Genomic DNA, 20,584 nt, shown 5'->3' with positions numbered 1-20,584 from the left:
GTATGCAGCAAGCATCATTACCTGAAATCAGCAGAAGGTCAGGGTGAAGTTTTTTTGGTGTGTGTTCTTTTTGGTTTTGTTGTTTGTATTTTTTAAAGTGCTTTTCTTCACGAAGCTTCGTCTTTTTCTCCTGCCTTCCCAATCACAATTCCCCTCCACTTTTCCTTGCCTGGAGCTAAATCAATATCAAAACAGGAGACACATAAATTCTCAAAGCATCCAGCCTTACTTTGGCCCAAAAGTGAATGGAATTCATAGAGATATACTACAGAATTTCTAGAGATATACCAACCCTCAAATACAAACCCATATCAACAAAGCAAAAAACTAAACCCCCAGTTCTTGTTCTCAGTTTAAAGCTAATTACACGCCACAGGTCTATCAGATTAAGCACCAAGAGTGTTATGGTACAGCACAGACATCTTTGACTTGGCTCGGAGCACCACAGCAAATCTACTGACCCCAGGAAAAGAAATCTATCCATAAGCTCAGAGCTCAGCCACAACCATTAGCAGCCACCCCTCTTCTACTCATCAGAAAATCAGGCCACACACCAACAGAGCACAGAAACCCACAGGGTCTGCAGAGTTGGATGGGGAGAGTTAAAGGTGATTTTTGTGTTCAGGTGACACAGTCATAGGTCAAATATTGATACCCTTCAAACTCTCCACCTAGCAAAGGCAAGTAATGGAGGACTTCCTAATATTTTCTGCTCCACTTTTTTTGTTTTCTTGGAACAGTCTCATTCTTCCAAAACCCAAACCAGCCTGTGGTCTCTGTGTCTGTAACTATCACCTCAGCAGCTGCACCACCACAAGCATTTCCTTTGCTCTGCATTGGGAAGTCAGGAAAAGTTAACTTCCAAACCACACTCCGCAGTCCTAGAGTTTTTCTTTTTTTTATCAGGCTGTAAAATCCTCCTTTTCTTACTGCCATAATTTTCTGGAAGACCATGGTTGTCTGAATTTCTGGAAAATACCACTTTCAGAGGTCTGTCATCATCTTTGTTCAGGAAGGACACCAGGCAGGATATAATCCCAGTGCAAAGGAACTATCTGCTGGTGCAAAGGCAACCCCAGCAACTGAGATAGGTTGAGTTAGGATCAGTCATAGCTCCAAAGGACAGGAACTACGAGGCACTTCCAGTGGCAGGAGATAGAAATGGTGCTTTAGGGATAGCTGTTATTGCTGAAGCAAATTTCCTGCAAGCTTGATGTCATCCTGGGGGTGCTGGGTGAGTGCTGCATTTGCAGCACCGGGGAAAATGGGCAGAACAGGTAACAGGTGCTGCTTGTATGGCACACATGGTGGTTATTTGCTAAATAACAGAATTACATTCCTCCTCCTCCAAATCAAACCTTTATTATGCTGAAGGAAACCAGAAGGGGTGGTTTACAGGCCCTGTCTCTGCATCCTAGGTGTACTGGGACCAGCTGCCCAACTTTGTGCATTGAATCATGGTGCAAGTGTGACATTAAGACCCCAACAGAGAAACAGCTGGGGCTGTGCTGAATGCAGTGCAGACCCTGCTGGAGTAACAGCTGTGGTACAGAGCCTCTCTACTCAGCTGGAAGAGAGCAATCAGGCAAAATCCATGAGCAGCTGAATACTGAAGAACTCAACTCTGATATTTATTTTAGCTAGTAATTAGAAAAAAAATATTATTTTTTATTTTGGTGAACTGCAAATGTCAATTATTGTATTATTATTCTCAAGACCAGTTACATAAATAACATTGCATTTTATTCTATACAGTGAAAAATGTGCTACCTCAAATATAAAATGTCATACAAATGCTGCAGGTGGGCATGTGCAAGTTAAGGTGTCATGTAGCTACTCATGCATTGTACTATGTACTCTATTTTGTTTTGACCCAGGAAAAACAAATGCTACAGCCTCAAGCAGCTGACTGACAGAGAAGGTTGTGCTGGGTTTCTCCCATCATGCTTCAGTCATTATTCAGAATGGGGGAAAAAAAAAGAGAGATGAAAAGTGTTTCTGAAATCACATCCTGCTAGCTGTCTATTAGAACTCCCATCTTTACTCCTACCAGCTCCAGGAGAATGCCCAGGGCAGGGTCATGGTGGCTGTGAAGTTATTCACCCTGTAGTTTCTCTTCTCTCTTGTGGCAGTGTGAGAAAGACTTACTGTCTGTCAGCATAGCAGTGATGAAGAATCACAGAATCAAAGAGAGGTGATTCTGTCACGGAATCAAAAAGAGAAATCTGTTAAGTCATTTATATAATCAGTCACCTTTCCTGGACTAAAAGCTCCTTAGAGAAGGAAAATTTTACCCCTTAGGACCTATGGTTCAGAGGTGTGTACTAATGCCTTCTTCAGCCAGTGGTGAACATATTGCAATGCCTTTACAAGGAATAATCAGGCAGAGACATATATTTAGAGTTAATTATCTTGTTAGGGCAGCAAGAGCAGAGTGAATTCCAAATGCAAAATAAATGCCCCCCATTCCTTCCATATAAATTATATTAGCCCCTCTGGTATTTGCTTATTCCTCTTGGGAGCTTTTTCAAAGACTTCTCAGCTCTGAGCTTTAATGCCTGGCATTGCTGATGTGCAGAATTAAAAATGTAAAGCGTATTTTCTGCCTTCTGTTTTTAGATTAGCAATAGAGAAAATGGTCCTTGACCTGCACATAAAGCCAGAAGTGCCCAAGGGACACAGCTGCAGTGTGAGCAGAGTGGGGAGAAGAAAGCTCATTGCAGGCAGCTGGAGGGGTGGGGGCAGAAGTCCCTCTGGAGCTACAGGAGCAACTGGAGGAGAGGGAAGTTGTGGAGAAAAGCCCTATCAAATGTTCATTGCTGGCATGGAGATCTGTTGAAGTGTTATTTCAGGAGACAAGAGAAGAGTGGTTTTGTCTGTAGGCCAGGGGAAGGATTGCATTGCAGCTTTACTGATATCTGCAGTTAATGATCAAGTGGTTTGAGGAAAGAGTAAAACCCCATGATTTTCACTGGATGTACAAAACTAAAAATCTGTAATTAAAAAAATAAAAAGAATAAGAAGAGTGTTTTTTCCACTTTCAGTGGAACATTATTAACAGCTCTAGTGTTTGCTTTTTGAAGTAGCCTACAGATAGTTTCCAGACACCATTCTACTTATTTTCCAATTTGTCTTGTTTACGGAATATTTTTTAAACCCTGAAGGCATAACTACTAAATCACTTACAAAAAAGTTTCTCATGACATTTTTGAAGGATTTTCTCAGAAAAGAGGGTTACCATACCACCCTTGCATGACTAGAAACTAGAATAAATTCCTAGTATTTTAACTTTATTTTTATACTGTTCTTTTGGTAAATAGAGCAGTGGCATTCACAGGTGCATAACTGGAGACTTAGGTGACAGAGGCTTATTTGCCACAGGTTTAAAATAATCTTGGGACAGTGGGTTTTTTTAATCTATGGTTTCAGTTTTTGTCAGAGCAATTTTCTGCCTTTCCTGGTCTGAGTCACAAGTTTGTGAGAACAGAAAGCAGCTCCTGAAGTAAATTTACATAAGGGTCTATTTGTGCTCCTTTCTAGAGACAAATCTGCACAGTGCTTTGGGATGTATTCTCTCAGCTGAAGTTCTGGCCCCCTGCAAATAACCTTTCATGTTACTATGAATTTGCTGAGTTTGTGACTACCCTGGTGAGGGAGAAGAGTCAGTAGGGCAGTTCCTCTGAAACTCACGCCAGTCCTGCTGGAAGTGACTTTGGCTCCTTATGTTCAAGCATCTTTTGTTCTCCAAAGGGCATTCCTTTTCAACACCATGAGCCCACATGATTTCTTGGACAGTCTGGAGTTTCCTTCACATAATGGTGCAAATTAAGTGCCTCTGGCCTTCAGTAAAATTGGGATATGTGTGACTGCCTCTCAAACTGGCAAGAAGCACAAAAGTGAACAAGGACAGCTCGTGGACTGAAGTCCCTGGATGTTTTCCACCATCCGGCCATAGCTCCTCACTTCCCACGCTGGCTGCCAAGCAGAGCCCAGCCAGCTCCAGACACAGGGGCAAGGGGAAGGCTCAGCAACTGAGGGCTGGGTTGCAGCTCAGTGCTTCTAGAGGAAATATTCCTCTCCTCTAAGGAGATGCTGAAATTTGTACTGCCAGCATCTGCTTCCTCTTAGACACCTATTTTACTCCTACATTTGACAGATGGACCAGTGAAGGGGAGATGAGTGCTGAGAGCCTCCTGCTAATTTCACTGATTTGGAAACAAAACTGAGAAATACGTGTATTTTTATCTCTCATTTCTTTCACAGGCCTTCTACTCCTTCATTCAGCAAGGTCAGAGCTACAAATCAAACTTGGATTTTGTTTAGCAAGGAGTGGAGTAGAAGATGGAGGTGTGGCTGATCTAAACCATTTCACCTGTTTTCATGTTTCTGCAGGCCTGAATATTTCAAACACAATTAAAAAATATATTCTTGGTGCAAATACTCCTTCTGAAGTAGAAGGAGCTATTTTTCAATATCCAGCTGAATTTCCAGCTCTATTCTGAACATGCAGTAAACAGTTAAGATTTTTCTTGGATAGCTCTCAGTTCTGTAGGTCAGGTGACACAATAATTCTGCTATTGTGCTTGCCCCTGTTCTTGGGCTTCCTGCAGTTTTTCCTGTCATATACCCTCGATTCCCAAACTTGCTGTGGATCTATTCTCACCTCCTGCCCTGCCTGAAATTCACAGGCTGTATGTGCTAGTGTGAGTCAGCAGTAATTACACTTCATCTGGAGGAAAGACAGCGGAGAAGGAGTTGGGGGTGATTCAGCAGAACACTTTATTGGCAATATCACTCTGGAAACCACCGCACCTGAGTCCTCAGGTTGAGGGTTTCACAGTCATAGATCATTGAGTAATAGACAACCATCCTACAGGCTTTCTGCAGCAGTCTGAAATTTGCTATCCCATTATCCTTAGACTGCCAATCAAAGTACCATGGCAGGGCAGGGATAGTGCCTAAGTGCTGTGAGCATTTTCCCATTTGTTCTCCATGTCAAATGTTCTCTCGATTCTCAAAAAACACAGCCCTGGAGCTGGAAGTCATTTGAGTCTGATGAGTCAGAGCACACAGTATTATTCTGGCACAATGGAGGCACTAGCAATTAAACCTTATTCTCCAGTTGTTCTGCCCTTTTAATCACTGCCAGCTCTCATGTGTTTCTGGCTTATTGGTTGCTTTGAAGGAGATGGAGGCAGACAGCTGATCAGGTGTCACAGAGATGTGCCATACTGATGTCAGTCTAACTGCAGAGTTAAAATCTACTGTCTGATCAAAAATGATTGGATTTATATAATGAATCCACCATGGGATTATGTTGCCACATTCATTAAAACAAGAGCAAAACAGCACTGCATACCAATATCATAAAAGGAACCAGCAGTTAATTGTGTGATTGGCTTAGTTAATTTTTGTTATAAATTACAGTAATTATCTGTGTAAACCAAAGTCAAAGTAATTTTTCCAAAATGTAACTATTTCTAATTTCTTTTTAACACTGTGTGGCTGGGAATTGCTCTTTATGAGGCTGAGGGTGAACCCTCACTGGACTGGGCTGCACAGAGCAGGCTGTTCTGTGGGACGTGTAAGTCTGCATGTTCCTCTCCAGCCCTGCCAGCACTCTAACCCTGGGTGTGGTGTCTTCCTTCTGGTCTCCCCTTCCAACCAGAGCCTAGGAATTATATGATAATTTGTACAAGACAAATCAATAAAGGGTCAACACAAGAACAAGCAACTCCTAATTTGTGGCTTAAGAAATGCACTGCTTAGCATATTTTTCCTATAAGTATTTTGCAGCAATGACACGCCGTCCTTGCACTGCTTTATAAGCCAAGGCAAGATTATCTTTCCTTATCTCCTAAATATGTGTAATACCCTGAATAGCATTTGCAGATGCTAATAAAGACAGTGTATTTTATGGATGTTTTAATTTCACAAAGCCACGTTTCATTATTTGTTTATTTAGTATATTCTCCAAATATTCTCCTTAAGACTGGCAATATTTTCAACACATGTCAGAACTGAAGTACTGGGTGTTTAATGTCAACAGAAGAGACTGTGTGAAGGCCAAGTAGGGAAAGATGTGAGTGGAATGAGAGCACTGTGGCCACGCAGAGGGGGTCACATTCAAGAGCAGATGTGAAAGCTGCTAAGCCTATTACTGGATCTTAAACATGCCATTATTTTTCCTTAAATTCAGAATTGAGACTTCTCTTCCTAAGGGGAATAAAGGCATTTCAGGAATAATTCTGTAAAAGCTACAAGGTTATGGAAACCACTGAAGTTAGCCAATATGAAAGTGTGTGTTAAGTCTTGCTCCTCTCACTAACTTACTTCACATTTTACTAAATTGTACTTCAAAATTTTTTCTTAATTCACTGCTGCCAAATGCTTTGATGCTTTTGGTTTTCCCTCCTTTTCCTAAAAGCCTGAATTAAAACCTACCCATCTCCTTTCCAGATTCCCATTTCTGTCAAATAAAATAAACAGAAAGAGGAATATAAAGATAGCAGAGAGAGACTAAGATTAAATGGAAATGGGATTTTGGTCGCTTGGCTCTGATAGCTCCATCATTTCTTTCCTCTTTAGAAGCACTGAACCACAAACAAGTCCTTCTGCAAGCATGGGGCTACTGAATTTCTGCTCAGCACTCTTCCTTCCTGCAGGACTCTGACAGCACTGCAGGCACCCAGTGCTGTAAGGAGCATCCACAGGCACAGAGCCAGTCAATGTCCTCATCACCAGCTCAGTGTTGGCCCTTCACTGAGACCACACAGAATTCACATGGCAATAATCATTCAGATGGCAAAACTGCCTCGTGGAGCACAGGCTCAGGGAGCTCCTGCAGCCACTGGTGTCTAAAACCCTCATTTTTAGATTGTCATTAGCTACTTCAACACCAGTACAGAACATCCAGTTTGATTCCATTTCAAATCTGAGAAAACGAATAAATATTTTCTAGAAGCATCTCCAGCTCACAAGCTAATGTTCCCTTTGGATCTAAGTGAAAATGCTTGGAAACTGCATTTTCAGGGTATTGCACTATGTGTCATAGCAAAAAAACTTCCTTGCATGCAATTAAAACAATGAATATATCTTAACTAACTTATTTTAGTCTACTGTTTAAAGAATTAGCCTGGCTTGCCCTGCCCTATGAATACTTCAGTATTTTTAAGTTGCCATTGGATAAAACGCACAAGCAATTCCTGAAGCTGTCCAAGGGAAATGTATTCTTCCACTTACCCACAGGAGGAGAAAAATGGCAGAATCCCTCTCTCAAATGCATACAGTATTTGCCTTTTCCAGAAAAAAAACCAGACCAAATTTCTTCATATGGTTTTGCAGAGTTCCTATACAGTTCTTAGCTGTGAAAAGTTACATTTTTTACATGTATGTATAGATTAATTGAGCATTTAACAATGGCCAGAAACAGTCAACACTGAAGCATGTGTCTGAGTTCTTGATAAATACCTTCTTTAAATGTAGTCAAGATACCACAAAATATTTTCCCTAATAGGAAATAAAACATAGTCATCTGTTCTAATTTCAGTGATGCTGATGTAGCAAAACATGTATTTATCAATTCACATTATCAGAGAGTACCATAAGGACATGACTACCACATTTCTAAGGAGATCCCACAACAGATCACATTCAAACAATGTTTCAGCTTCATTTTCAATGAACAGGATTTTCTTTTTAATTTGAAAGTGAGACATGATCTGAAATGTACATACCCTTACTCAAGCTGTGGATTAATGAGGCCCTGTCTCCAGCTGATGCCTCTATCATCGACCTCATAAGAGAAAGTGTTTTATGCTCACCTCAAGCACAGCTTTGCCTACTTTTGGTTAAAGCTCTTCTTTTTAGAGAGCTGACGGCAAAGGTGAGCACACTCAGTATGTTCTTATAGCCTCATTTACATATTTTTTATGTCACGATTCTTTATCTAGGTTATCCCACCTCACCCTTTTTCTGAATAACTGAGCAGTGAGTATACAGCAGAATTGGGTAATGAAGAAGAAATATCTCAGGAAGAGACTGTACCCCCAGTAGCTTCCCAGGCACCTCCAGGGAGGCTGCAGGGAGCTAAAAGTGCACTGAGTCATGTTTGCACCTTCTGGTTCTGGCCACAGGATAAGAAGAGCTCAGCTCAGTGAGGAGCTGCTCTCTTCATCGTGGCTTTGAGCAGCAGGGTGGAATGCCCTAAGCTACAAACTGTTGGTCCACAGAGCACTTTGGCCTGATTACATTCCTGACTCTCCAGCTTGTCCTCCAGACCTTTCCTGAGGTCAGTCTGACTCAGGGACTTACACGGGGGACTACAGGGGCAATGCAGACCAGCAGGCTCTTAGGCACCACAGTCACATAAGTCTTCACAAACAGAGGAGCAAAAGGGGGTGTGTATCTTCTGCCAGGCCATTTTATTGCACAAAGACTACTAAATCCCAAAAATAGGCAGGGTCAGGTTGTGGGTTTAAAAGCATAGATATGAAGAGTATGAGAAGGACCCACATTTTTAACTTACTGCAGAGTCAGAAGACAGATGTATTTATAGCCTTAAATCTCTGAGTCCTCAGAGGTATGAGGCCTCTTCGTCTGCCCTCTGGACTCCATGTGCTTTTGGGACCTAGCAGTCATATAATATCTCTCAGAACCTGGAACTAAGTGAACCTTAAGAAAAAAAAACCAAGAGCAATTTAAGAGATGAGGAGAAATGCCAGAAGTGTCAGTGGTAGGCATCCTTTCCCACCCCCAGCCCACCAGCCATGCTCAGTGGGAGGTTTTCCTTGCTGGAGCTGCATTAAAAACACTTTGTCCTGGACCTGATTTCTGTGAGAAGTATTCCACATGCCCATGCCAGAGCTTGGCCCCAAGCTTACACTCCTACTGTCAGAAGGTACTCTTATGCTCAACACAACTTGACTTCAACCTGCAAACCACAGGCAGTTTTAAACTAAAACAGGGTAGATTTAGACAAAATATAAGGAAGAAATTTTTATGATGAGAGTGGTGAAACACTGGATCAGGTTCCACAGAGGCGGTGGTTGTCACTGTCCCCAGAGGTATTAAAGAGATGTGTAGACATGTTGTTAAGGGACATGATTTAGTGGAGGACTACACAGTATCATGGTTATGGATGGACTCAATAACCTTAATTGTAATTTCCAACCTAAATGATTCTATGATTACTTCTGAAATCCATAGTAGTACTGATAGCTCCTTATGCTCCTCTCCCCTTCTAAAAAATTCCCCTGCATATCCCTCAGCTCAGGGCACACAAGTCCAAACTCTTCCTCTACTCCTTTGGATGCTAGAAAACAAATAAACAAAAAAAGAATTCTAAAACCAGTGTTTCTTTTAATAAGGGAGAGAGTTCATGTGAAGGCACTATGCTATGATGTAAGAAACACTCATTCTCTCCACAGAAAATGAAGAAAGGACCAGTGAGACAGTAGCATTCAATAAGTGCTTTTTTACAACCCTGTGCTAGCCTCATTGCTTCCTGAGAAACATCTTTCGGGGTAGTTCTCTGAAGAATTCATTATTCCACCCAGTGACTTCAATTTATTCCATATAAAGCAGTTATATTTGGAAAAGTTGCAGTCAAAACCATATGATGCTATCACTGATTTATGTGCACAGCAGCAACAATGAGTAATAAAGTTAAGAAGCAATAAGAGAGGTCTAGCAGATGGGCAAAACACAAAAATAAATGTTCTGTTAAAAATGCAGATTCAGCAAACCACCAAACCCAGCAGATTCTTGGGAGTTTGGCTTTATTTGGGTTAACTAAGTAAATTTGCTCAGAATTTTTTTACACTATCATAATACTAAGGCACAGAGCATGGCTAAGGACAGTGGAACATAATCTGGATATCAGAGGATGAGGATATCAGAGAGAAAAGGCAGAACATACTGTAGCTCAGTTGCACTTTGCCCCCATCACATAAACTTATAAATCCTTCTAGAAGAGCTGCCCTTTCCCACAATCCATGCTACTAAAACTAGATGCAGCAGTAGTATTTGTGTACACAAAGCCCTCAGCTACTGTTCCCCACATCAAGCCTTCCCATTTTGTATGAAATTGCTTTTATTTCAGGAAACTAGGCTCAAACTCAGGGAAAAATGCACAATAATGCAAGTGTATAAAATACTGAACCATCTTAATGGAACAGGTAAATTTGGCAAATAAGTTCTCATGAACAAGGTTTTGGGTCAACTGGGTTCCTGTTTCCTGCACCAGGATAGGAAATATTAGTTTAATAATTCTTTTGTATTGGGGAATGTGGCTTCATAATCACTGAGGAGTCCAGTGCCATTGCCAGTAGCGGCTTGGGAGAAGATTCTGAAACTCAGCAACTCTCTTATTTCCCATATCCAAGAGCTTTGAACCTGCTCACAGATGGGTAACCCCTCCTTTTGATCAGAAAATGATAGTTACAGGCTTTACTCTGTGATAATGAAAGATGATTTTTAAGTGGACAGCCCTGCTGCACAATCCATTGCCATCTGGAAATGAAATAGAAAGATTATGAGGAGCATGGTTTTCTTGTATACACAGCTTCTGCACAGAACTAACATTTAATTATATCTTTTTATGCAAAGATCTGAAAGTAGCTTCTAACTGCAATTATAACCTGAGGATGACAGAACATATTTCCAGAGATAATCATCTGTTCTGGGCAGACAATAAGATCTACATGGCCTGAGACCAAGACTGAAGTTTAGAAACACTTAGAGAAATAATTTCTAGCATGATGATTTCTCAACAACTCTAAATCAATCCAGCTGTAAGGCGCATTTGCCCTGCCATCCTCCACTGCCTTTATGTTTCCTGCCTTCTGCTGGACCTGTGCAATCAGACAGTGACAGGAGCAGGACACTGTGAAACACAGCTGCAAAGCAGGCTCTTTCTCAGCTGCGTTCAGCAGCCCAACAGTTTTGGTTACAGCAGTGCTTTTGAGCCATGCACAATCCCAGCAGATCTTTGAATGCTGTAAATGAATAACCTGGTTTGTGCTGCAGCAGCAGCAGCAGCAGCTCAGGAGGGAGCTGCTGTTTGCTCACCCTCCAGCCCTTTGTGGTCTCTGGTGCCCAGAGCTTGCAGCCTGGAGCCCTGTGCCCACCGAGGGACTCCCAGCCTTGGGCAGAAACCCTCTGCATGACTGGGAGCAGGGCTGGAGGGCCTGCCTGCTTGCTGCCAGCTATAATCTCTGGGCCTGAGCAAACTTTCTAATGTGAAAAATCACAATGAATAAAGCGTTATAAAAAATATGGCACGAAACCCATATAAGTAGGTTTAACCAGAAACAAAAGCTGAATACTGTACAAATGAGGAAATTTTGGTCACAGGAGACTGTAGAGCACTTTTCTCAAGTATGCATTTGTTGGCTATGGCTGTCTCAGTCTTTCAATTCAACATTTTCTAAATTAGGAGGGATTTATATAAACAGAGCATGGTCTCTAAGGTGCTGTTTGTGGTCTGTCTGGTATAAACATTTATGCTCATTCTAAAATTAGTGATTTTTCTAAAGTGTGCTTTTGTTTAATACAGCTCCTGATAGTCCCTCTGGTAAATATGCAGTTTTGTTTTTTATGTGAGAAACAGAGGCAACCGAGAAACCCACTGAAAATACTGCTACAAAGGTGGCTGATCAATGGAGGGTCCTTCTCAGCTGTGAACTGCAGACTCTCTGCTGTCTGAGAAGAATTCCCTCCTACACGCTTTTCCCCAGGGCATGCAATCCTTTTCCCACGTGCCATGCAAACCTACCCATGCCATGAAGGAATATATATATATATATATAGGAACAGAGGGCTGGGAGGAAGTGCTGGAGCTGCTGCCTCCTGCAATAGAACACATGTGATCACACGGAGTGCATCTGCTTACTCAGATCTCGTGTCAGAATGATAATTCATGTCCTCTCTGCAGAAATAAAAATAAACTGGGTTCAGGCTGAGTTCAACAATCTGAGGTTGCATATTAGCAGTTACCAATCTTGCTGGGAGGTGAGGCATTTTTCAAGTTCCCACTAAGAGGAAAGAAACCAGATAAAAGCCTGATGCATGATGAGTGGCATGGTGCTCGCAGTGACGTGACTCATACTCATTGGTCGTGACTTCAGTGGGCTTTTGTGAGCCATGACTACAGCATCTTTTAGCAGGATTTCCTTGAGTCACTGGCCTGTCTATTACAGATCTATAGATCCGTGGAACCTGAGCAAGCTTATAGAATAGACTGTTCCTGTTCGTGTACTGCATTATGAATTGTAAAGTGCAACTGTGGGTAGACTGTCAATTCATTTCTATCTTAATCTCTCTTTTGAATAACAAAGCTGTATTAAAAAGCTGTAACTATCTCATTGCCAGATCTTGCAAGTAAAGTCTGCTCTTAGGATAGAATCGCCAAGTAAGTATAATAAATGATTGAAAATTATTTTGAACTTCCAAGCCCCTCACCAAATTCAGTCATCCAAATCCTCTGCCTCTTTCTATTCTCACTATTCTCCCTTGCTACACAGCTAGGAACATGGATTTCAGAACAAGAGTTAAGCAAGTTTGCTATGGTCCTCCACTTGAATCACTTCAGCAAATCTCAAACACAGAAAAAAATTGAATTAATTTATGACAATTTATCAGGAAGATGGAAAACTGGCAAGCTGTAAAGAGGAAAATCCACTGCTATAATTCAATCTGCACAAGCTGACAAGATGACTGATTAATGTACTTTTGCAAATGGGAAAGAATTTGTCCAAACTCGGAGAAGCCAGACAGTAGTCACTGAAAGGGAAATAAATGGGTTCTGCAAAGAATCTGAGGTCACAGGGAATAATTAACTGAACATTGTATTATTGTTGATAAGTACCTGATAATTGTGGTGAGAAGGAAAGAAGAATGAGTCAGACTCTTCTCTGCAACGACAGGACTGTGACAGGACCAGAGGCAATGGACAAAACCTGAAACATAGAAAATTCCCCTTAAACATAAGAGAGCACTTTTTCACAGGGGTGTAGTGAAACACTGAAACAGGTTACCCAGAGAGATTCTGGAGTATTCACCCTTGAACATATTCAAAGCTGGACCAGGCAGAGCCCTGAACTCCAGCCCTGCCTGCAGCCACTCTGAGCAGAGGACTTGAACTTGACAGCTTCCAGAGGTCCCTGCCAACCTCCACCTCTTGCGATTCTTCAGTACCCACACAGAGATCAGAAATAGGAGAATAGAAAGAGCAGAAACTTATCCGTGGGACAAGATTCAAGAAGTAGGAGCTGATAATAAATGCTTGAAGTTAATTGCAAAGTTTTGACCATTTGACTTGCTGGAGCAAGTCGCTAAGGACTATTGTGGACATTCCAACAATGCCAGCTTTAAAATCAAATAGATTTTATTCTATATATAGTGATGGGACAAGGGGGAAGGCTTTAAACAGAAAGAGGGTCTTTTGGTTAATGGTTTATTCTATCTAAAGTATATTCTTATACTTCATAAAACACATTCCTGAATGGGACCTGTGAGTTTAAGTATCTTGGGGCATCTTTTCACCTCATGATTTTCATTATATTCTTTTGGGCTGAGAAAATGGAAAAAATGCAGAATATATTCTTTTGCATAGCATTGCCAGCAGGTAGAAAAATCCTCCAGTGAGAAGACCAGCAGATATGCTTTTTGAACACCATAAATATATTTTTAAAGAAATAAAAACATCTTTGAAAAAGAAAATACAGCAAAAGAAAGCCCTATACAAGCAATACTTCTCCCTGGTTGCCCTGCAGGATTGGTCTTTGCAGGGAGAAAGTATTGCTGTATCTCTTAGGCTGAGATTTTAAAAAGTTTTTAAGAAAAAAATATCCCAAAATACAGCTGTAACCATGATGCCCAACTTTGGTAATACTTGTAAATTTGTGGAAGATATGCCTACTTCCTTCTGACTACAGAGGATGATCAGAATGATGGGCACAGAACTGGAGCTCACCATTTCTGAGGAAGACCTTTTGTATTCCAAGCTAGATCAGAATATGGGAGGACGTGCACCTGAGCAGCACAATTTCTAGCTCACAGTGTCACTGGGACAGCTGCCAGTGCACGCAGTGTGTGGCACATGAACAGAGTGCCTGAAGAGCCTTCCTCAGTTCAAACATTTATCTTGTAGATAGCTCCCTGATTGGGTCTGTGCAGCCTCCTTGTCCAGCAATAGTGTGCTGCAAACGTTCCGGTTACAGCACCCATTTTGCCGCATGTCCAGCATCTGTGAAAGGCAGAAAATCCTTCCTATCCTTCCCTCTGACTGTGGCAATTTGCAGAAGTGAAGGTGGTGCAGCTTGTCAGCATCTTCTGTGGGATGGCTGGGTAGTGCCAGCCTGGGCTCCACACTGGCGTGAGACAGACCGAGACAGAGCTGGGGGCTGTTTTTCACAGCCTTCTGTCAGGCAGCCAGACCAAATCCCTTCTGACAAAAAGAGGGCATTTTTAGAATAACTAATGTTCAGATAGTGACAAGGTAGACAAAGTGATGTGTTTCAGAAAATTGATGCTCAGGAAGGAAGATTGGAGATATCAGGGAAAGAGGATTCTCAGCCTTACAGAGCCATATTGAATATGTGCTAAATTTTTTCAAAACGAAAAGAAGTAAAAGTAAGTTGGCTAAAACCACCATGTTTGTTATGTTTGACCTTGCTTTCCTATAAGCAAAATCTTAGAGCTGAGCTGAGGCCTCTCTCATATGAAAAGATCTTGCTCCCTCTGATATATTACTCCTTTCTAGTTATGGGGAAGATGCCATTTGTAATCTATGTGATTCCAGCCTTTCACCCTAATCAAGAGACCTGCCCACGAGATGGGACTGCATGGCAGATCCACCTCCCCACAGGAAGTAAAGCTGTGCATTGCCAATGCCTTGGAGCACTCTGGAACAGACCTCTGACTCTGCAATAACCAGGGCTCAGAAATGCCCAAGGCATCTCACCAGCCTTCCCCTCTACCCTTCAACTCAACTTTGTTTAACAGAAAACCAAAGATGTCACGGCCACGCACAGAGAAATACGAGGAATGTTTCTCGCAGTTATAATTGCAGGGAGTCCCAGATCCCTCCCTCCCCACCCCCAGACTCCCAGCCCCCAAGCAGAAGCGCCTGGAGAGGCTGCAGCAGCCCTGGCACAGGAGTGCAGAAAGGGCACAACTCGCTCTCTCACATGAGCAAATTTCTAAATACCCACTGTGAGTAAATTAAATACCAACATTATTTGCTGGGACTGGTGCTTTGTTTAAGTAATTCATTCCACAGAGTTCATTTTGTAAAAGAAGTGCAAATAAGCACTGCTATTTCTTTTTTAATCTGAATCTGATGACGGGCAGAGTCTGTACCAGTTTCCTGGGCTGCTGAACAATGGGTCACCCGCCCAGCACAGAGTTAAAAGTGTACCTCACAACTTGTACAATATGATTGTTGTTGGTGTTCTTTTGAAATTTTTCATTCCTTCAAGTAGAGGAGAGGAGTGGAGAGGAGATGAAAAAGAAAAATAATTGCTAACTTATAAGGTTTGCTGTTTTTTTCAAAGTGCACCAGCATCTTACAATCCATTAAAGACGAAACCATTTAAATTTTGTACTAAAAAAAGTTGCATTTAAGTCCTAGAGGAGATGAAATTTTTTATCAGCCTCCATGTGTTAACTAATGGGCAGATGTCTAAAAATATGTATTTACCAATCAGAGGTTACTGAAGTTTAATAGATCAGACAGAAACTGTAATGTCTGTTAAAATTTAACAGTCTTCTAGCTTGTGTGGCTGCAGACTCTGAAGCCATGGCCAGAATCAAGTAGGAGTTCTCTGGGACTCACCTGATCTGAGCACAGTTAGAAGGTAACCTTTGAAGGACTGCCAATACAAATGATCCTTCCTGATAACATCTGCCTTGAGCATGATGAAATGGCTCTTGGATCCAATTCACTAAAAATTCTGTCCTCTGAGCACCTTTCAAGTTAAAAAACCCCACAAAAATGATCAACAAAAATCCCATGGAATTTCAATGAGAAGTTTACTCTGATGATAGCTCTAGATTAGACCTAAAATGGGATTGCCAAAGCACTCTTCAAGTTTTACTAAATAAAGATATTTACTCTATAAGGATGCTAATTAATAAATGTCTGATGGGCTGATTTGGAGACTTCATGATGGGACAGAACAGTCAACAGCAGAGTCTCTTCTCATTTAGTTTGCAGGTGCTGCTGAAACCAGACCTCCGCCTCAGCTCTCCTGGGATGAATTTAGAGCAAAGAAGGTTGTTTGCAAAACCAGTTTGGCTTGCTGGAGCTGGGATGTAAAGGCACTGGTATTCTCATTCCCTCTTCTCCCTCCTTTCCCCAGTAGAGTAGTACCATTTCTTAGTACCATGCAGCTAATGCTGAAAGTGCCACAGAGCCCAGATGAGGTCAACTACAGCTATGCAATTGAGAATTTGAATCCACACAGCTTCCAAAGTCTCTTTTAGGAAGCACTTTGACAAATGGGAACCTGAAAGTGCCCTGTACAAACCTTGCTTTGTATCTGGGAAGGTGAAGGAAAACACTAGGTGCATCTTTTTGGTCCATTATTCTTATTGTTTGTTCCAATATGCAGATTTAAGAAGGTTTTCTCTGGAACCTCAGTAAAACCATTTATCTTTAATTGTGGCAGGATTTCCCAGACTTCTGAAGGCTGATCCTCCTGCTTCAGGAAAAGGAGCAAGGTCAGCCACTTGGCAATTCTCCTGTGTGCCCTGCGTGCTTCCTCCCCATCCCTATCCTGACCTACTTTGGATAACCCTGAGGCACGTCACCATTGCCTAGGGCTTTGTTTTTTCAAAAACACCACCTCAGATTGTCCTTCAAAAAATGACCCCCCTGACAGTTTCTCTCTAATGCCAGTATTTTAAGAGGTTACTTGTTGCCACTGTGAATGTCAGTATTCACCCCTTGACATAGATCTCTCCTGCTATCCTATTAGCAAAGTATTAACACATTTAAATCCAATTATCATTAATTCAAAAGACAGTCAGCAGTGAAAGCTCTTCTATGGTTTTAGAGGCTGGAAATAAGGGTCACCAGTTCAACTTTATGTTTATTTTTTTATAATTAGGTGTTGACTTTATTCTCAGCACTGAGAACATGAACTCCTCTAGCTCAGGCACAGTGTCCCCAGGCATCACCAAAATATTACAGGGATCTCTGATGCCCTGCAGCAAATTTCAGACTCTGTTAAAGATGCCATGGAGCAAACTTCCAGCAGAATGAAGAACCTCTGCTTCCAGTAAAATTAACAGCTACCACCAAATTGTGTTAACACGTACATAGTGCTTCATTTCCATCTGGCTGGTTCAAAAGTATGTGTAAACTTGGATTTTAGGATATGACACTCAAAAAGCTGATGTAGGCATGTAAGTAGGTGGCAATAAAGCTGTAAGCTTTTGTTGTGACCTCTGCAACAGAAAGCAGAGACAACTTGTCTGGTTATGAGAGCAATACAACTCTTGACAAAATCCTGTGCCATATATGAACTGCATGAAATAGTTCTGAAATGTGAAAACCTTCTTTGTCTTAACATATTTTAGAACACATTCTCCCACTATTGTCTTCCATAAACACACAGGACAACTCTGCTGCAGCACAATAAACCATTTCTTGGCTCTGTGGTTTTTGTATTTCAACACCCTTTCCTGGATTCTGCTCTCAGCTAAAAGAGATGGGTTGTTTCTGCATTTAGCAAACAAAAATGCAAGTACTCTGAAGTTTAATAAAATAAATTCATGTCATGAACTAGAGGCCTTCCCTTCCTCTCCTGCCTCCTCAAGCAAGCTCTTCAACTGGCCTCTAAGCAGGTGTTTAAATTTCTTTAAAAGCAATACTGTCAAAAAATTAAATCAAAGTGGCTTTCACTCTCTCTTCATACCTACTGGCTATTACATATGGAAATACCTTGGACTAATTTTCTGACAGGCAGTCCTATTGTCATTTCAGTCCCCTAAGGATATTTTAAGGTTTTTTCAGTCTAAGAACAGTAAAGAAAACCCCAGAAACAGATCTTGTTTAGGAAAAACATTTGTATGTTGCTTAAAACATTCATAGCAAGTATAGGAAAATATACAATCCTCCCAGCTGATATATTAAAATTATTTTGCTATGAGCCATGAGGTAAGGTGCTAGAGTTTTCCAGAGAGCTGGTATGTGGACCAGTAGATTCATTTTCTGGATAGAGAAAACACAAACTCCCCTGCAAACAGCCGGAGTGCTGCCTGGTGTTGTAGACAACCTCGTTCACGTGATGCAAGACCCCACAGCTCTCCTCCACCGACACTGGAACCAAAACCAACTCTGGGTAGTTACACTAAATAAAATCACACTAAATAAAACTTTTCTATTATGTTTAAGCAATGAACATTTATATCCCAGAGCTACACAGCTGTGATATGAACTCAGACACAGAGAGGATCCACACCACCACAAACGCAAAGAGTGATACTGCTCTAGTTCTGGTTCTGCTAAACACTCCTTAGGGAATTCTGTGACTACAAAGAGGGAATTTCATGGTGTCAGTGTTCCTAGGAGCTGTGCTGGGGTCACAGCAAGTGATGTGCCAAACAGTGCAGACTTGACCTCACCTCACCTCACCGGGTGAAGGGCTGTTGTGGTAAGGAAGTGGTGGCAGACAAAAGGCAGCTTAGTAAAAAGGAACAAGAGCAGCACTCTAGCACCCTGGCACCTTGCTTCGACCCAGGAATCACAGAAGTTGAGGCTGGCTACAAGTTTGTGGTATTATTATGCTGTGTCTCACAGACTCAGGATGTTATCCTATTTGCCCTCTGCATGAAGAAACAAAACAATGCAGAGATTACGTTGGTTGTAGCAGAAACAACCATCTATATAGAGACATGGGCTGCACTTTCTTAATCTGCAAATGCAGTGCTAATAGTCCTGGAGACTATAGTTGTGGGGAAAACTTTCTTTGGAAATATGAACACCTTTCTGCTTAAATATGGGGAAGATTTTGGTAAATAATGATTCCATGCATAAATGAAGTCTGATGTTTTAATAATACTTTTAAAGAAGATGAATATGGATCAATCTTGGGGGAAGGTGATCAAGAACAACATACTTCTTGTGAGGGAAAGTGGGCTGCTCTAATACCTGTCAGCATAATTCTTTATTGATGCTATCAGCTTTCAACAACTGACTAGAAGTTGTGGGTTTAGCACCCCTCAAGCATAAAAGCATCAGTGCCACACTCTTTCAAGAAATTGCAAAGGATGCCCAGAAACACAAAGTTTGTTTCTTAGGCTGCGATGATGTTATTGAGAGTAGGCTGAGCTAGATGCAGAGAAACATGAGACAACCATATAAAGGCAAAGAAAGTCTGTTGTAATCACTGGCTGAGTTAAATCTGTATTTGTAAGAAGCAAGTCAACTCAGCCAAGAGAAGCTGGCAGCTATGTGTGTGCAGCTAATTTTTCCAAAGGAAGGCCAAAGCAAAACCAGAGTGTTTATTCTGGCATCAAGACAGTCTCACCCCAGCTGAAATCTCAGCTATGCTTGTTCTAAGTTCAGCATTATCTTAAATCTGCTCAGTGTATTATTATTCCTTTCAGATACACAGACATTCTTGAAACAAATAACAATCTCCATCCAGAAGTAATGTTTTTGGGGAAGGTTACTTCTGGTGAGGTCACCTGACCAGTCAGCAAGCAAAAAGGCAGCTACAGTCTGCTGTCCTTCAGTATCAGGAGCTTTTATAAGACCCTGCACTGCTGTCACTTTTTTATATGGAAAAACTGAAGCATAGGGAGATAATCTGGTGTAATGTAGGGTCAATAATTACCAATATTGTTGCACAGTCATTTGAGAAAATTGACAACATACCATAATTCCCAGGTAAAGGCTATTCATTTTCAAACCAGAGCAGTAACAAAGCACACCAATGTTTGCAAAAATCATGTCACACAAAAACTATGCAGCTCAGGGAATGAGCTGGCTGTACTAAACCCAAAAAGCAAAATAATCACATTAACCTTATCAGAGAGAGGTCTGGGGCTTCCTCCAGTTAAGCAGGCATTATCTAGAGGAGTTGTCTGGGACCTGCAATGAGATGGGAAGAGCATCACCGGAGCCTTGGAAAGAGCTGTGGAGAGTGAGTGGAACATTGCTGTGGCTGGGGTGAGTTCCTGGGAAAGGGACAGAGCGAAAGGGACGCCCACACTCTACTGTAGGTGGGTGGGTGCTGCTGTGTGCAGGCTGCAGGTGGTGGAGGGGACACCTGCCCCAGGAGTTGTGGGTCAGCTCAGCAGACAAACAGGGGCTGGGCAGGCCTGTGGGATGCTGGTGACTGCCTAAACCTGGGTGAGCATCAGCTGGGGTCACACCAGGAACAGCTTGGTGCTCCCAGGCTTGACCAGGACTGCTCCTGCCCCTCCTGGCTGGCAGGAAGGGATAGTGTGGAGCCAGCAAGCTCTGCCCAGAGCCAGGCTCTATGTCCAATGTGCCTTGTCTGCACCTGAGTACCAACTACTGCCTGCCCTGGATCACACAAAAGCTCTGATGCAGAGCCAGGTGCTCTGC

The sequence above is a fragment of the Motacilla alba genome, chromosome 6, assembly GCF_015832195.1.
Source record: "Motacilla alba alba isolate MOTALB_02 chromosome 6, Motacilla_alba_V1.0_pri, whole genome shotgun sequence".
Taxonomy (NCBI): Eukaryota; Metazoa; Chordata; class Aves; order Passeriformes; family Motacillidae; genus Motacilla; species Motacilla alba.
This window is presented reverse-complemented; position numbering follows the sequence as displayed.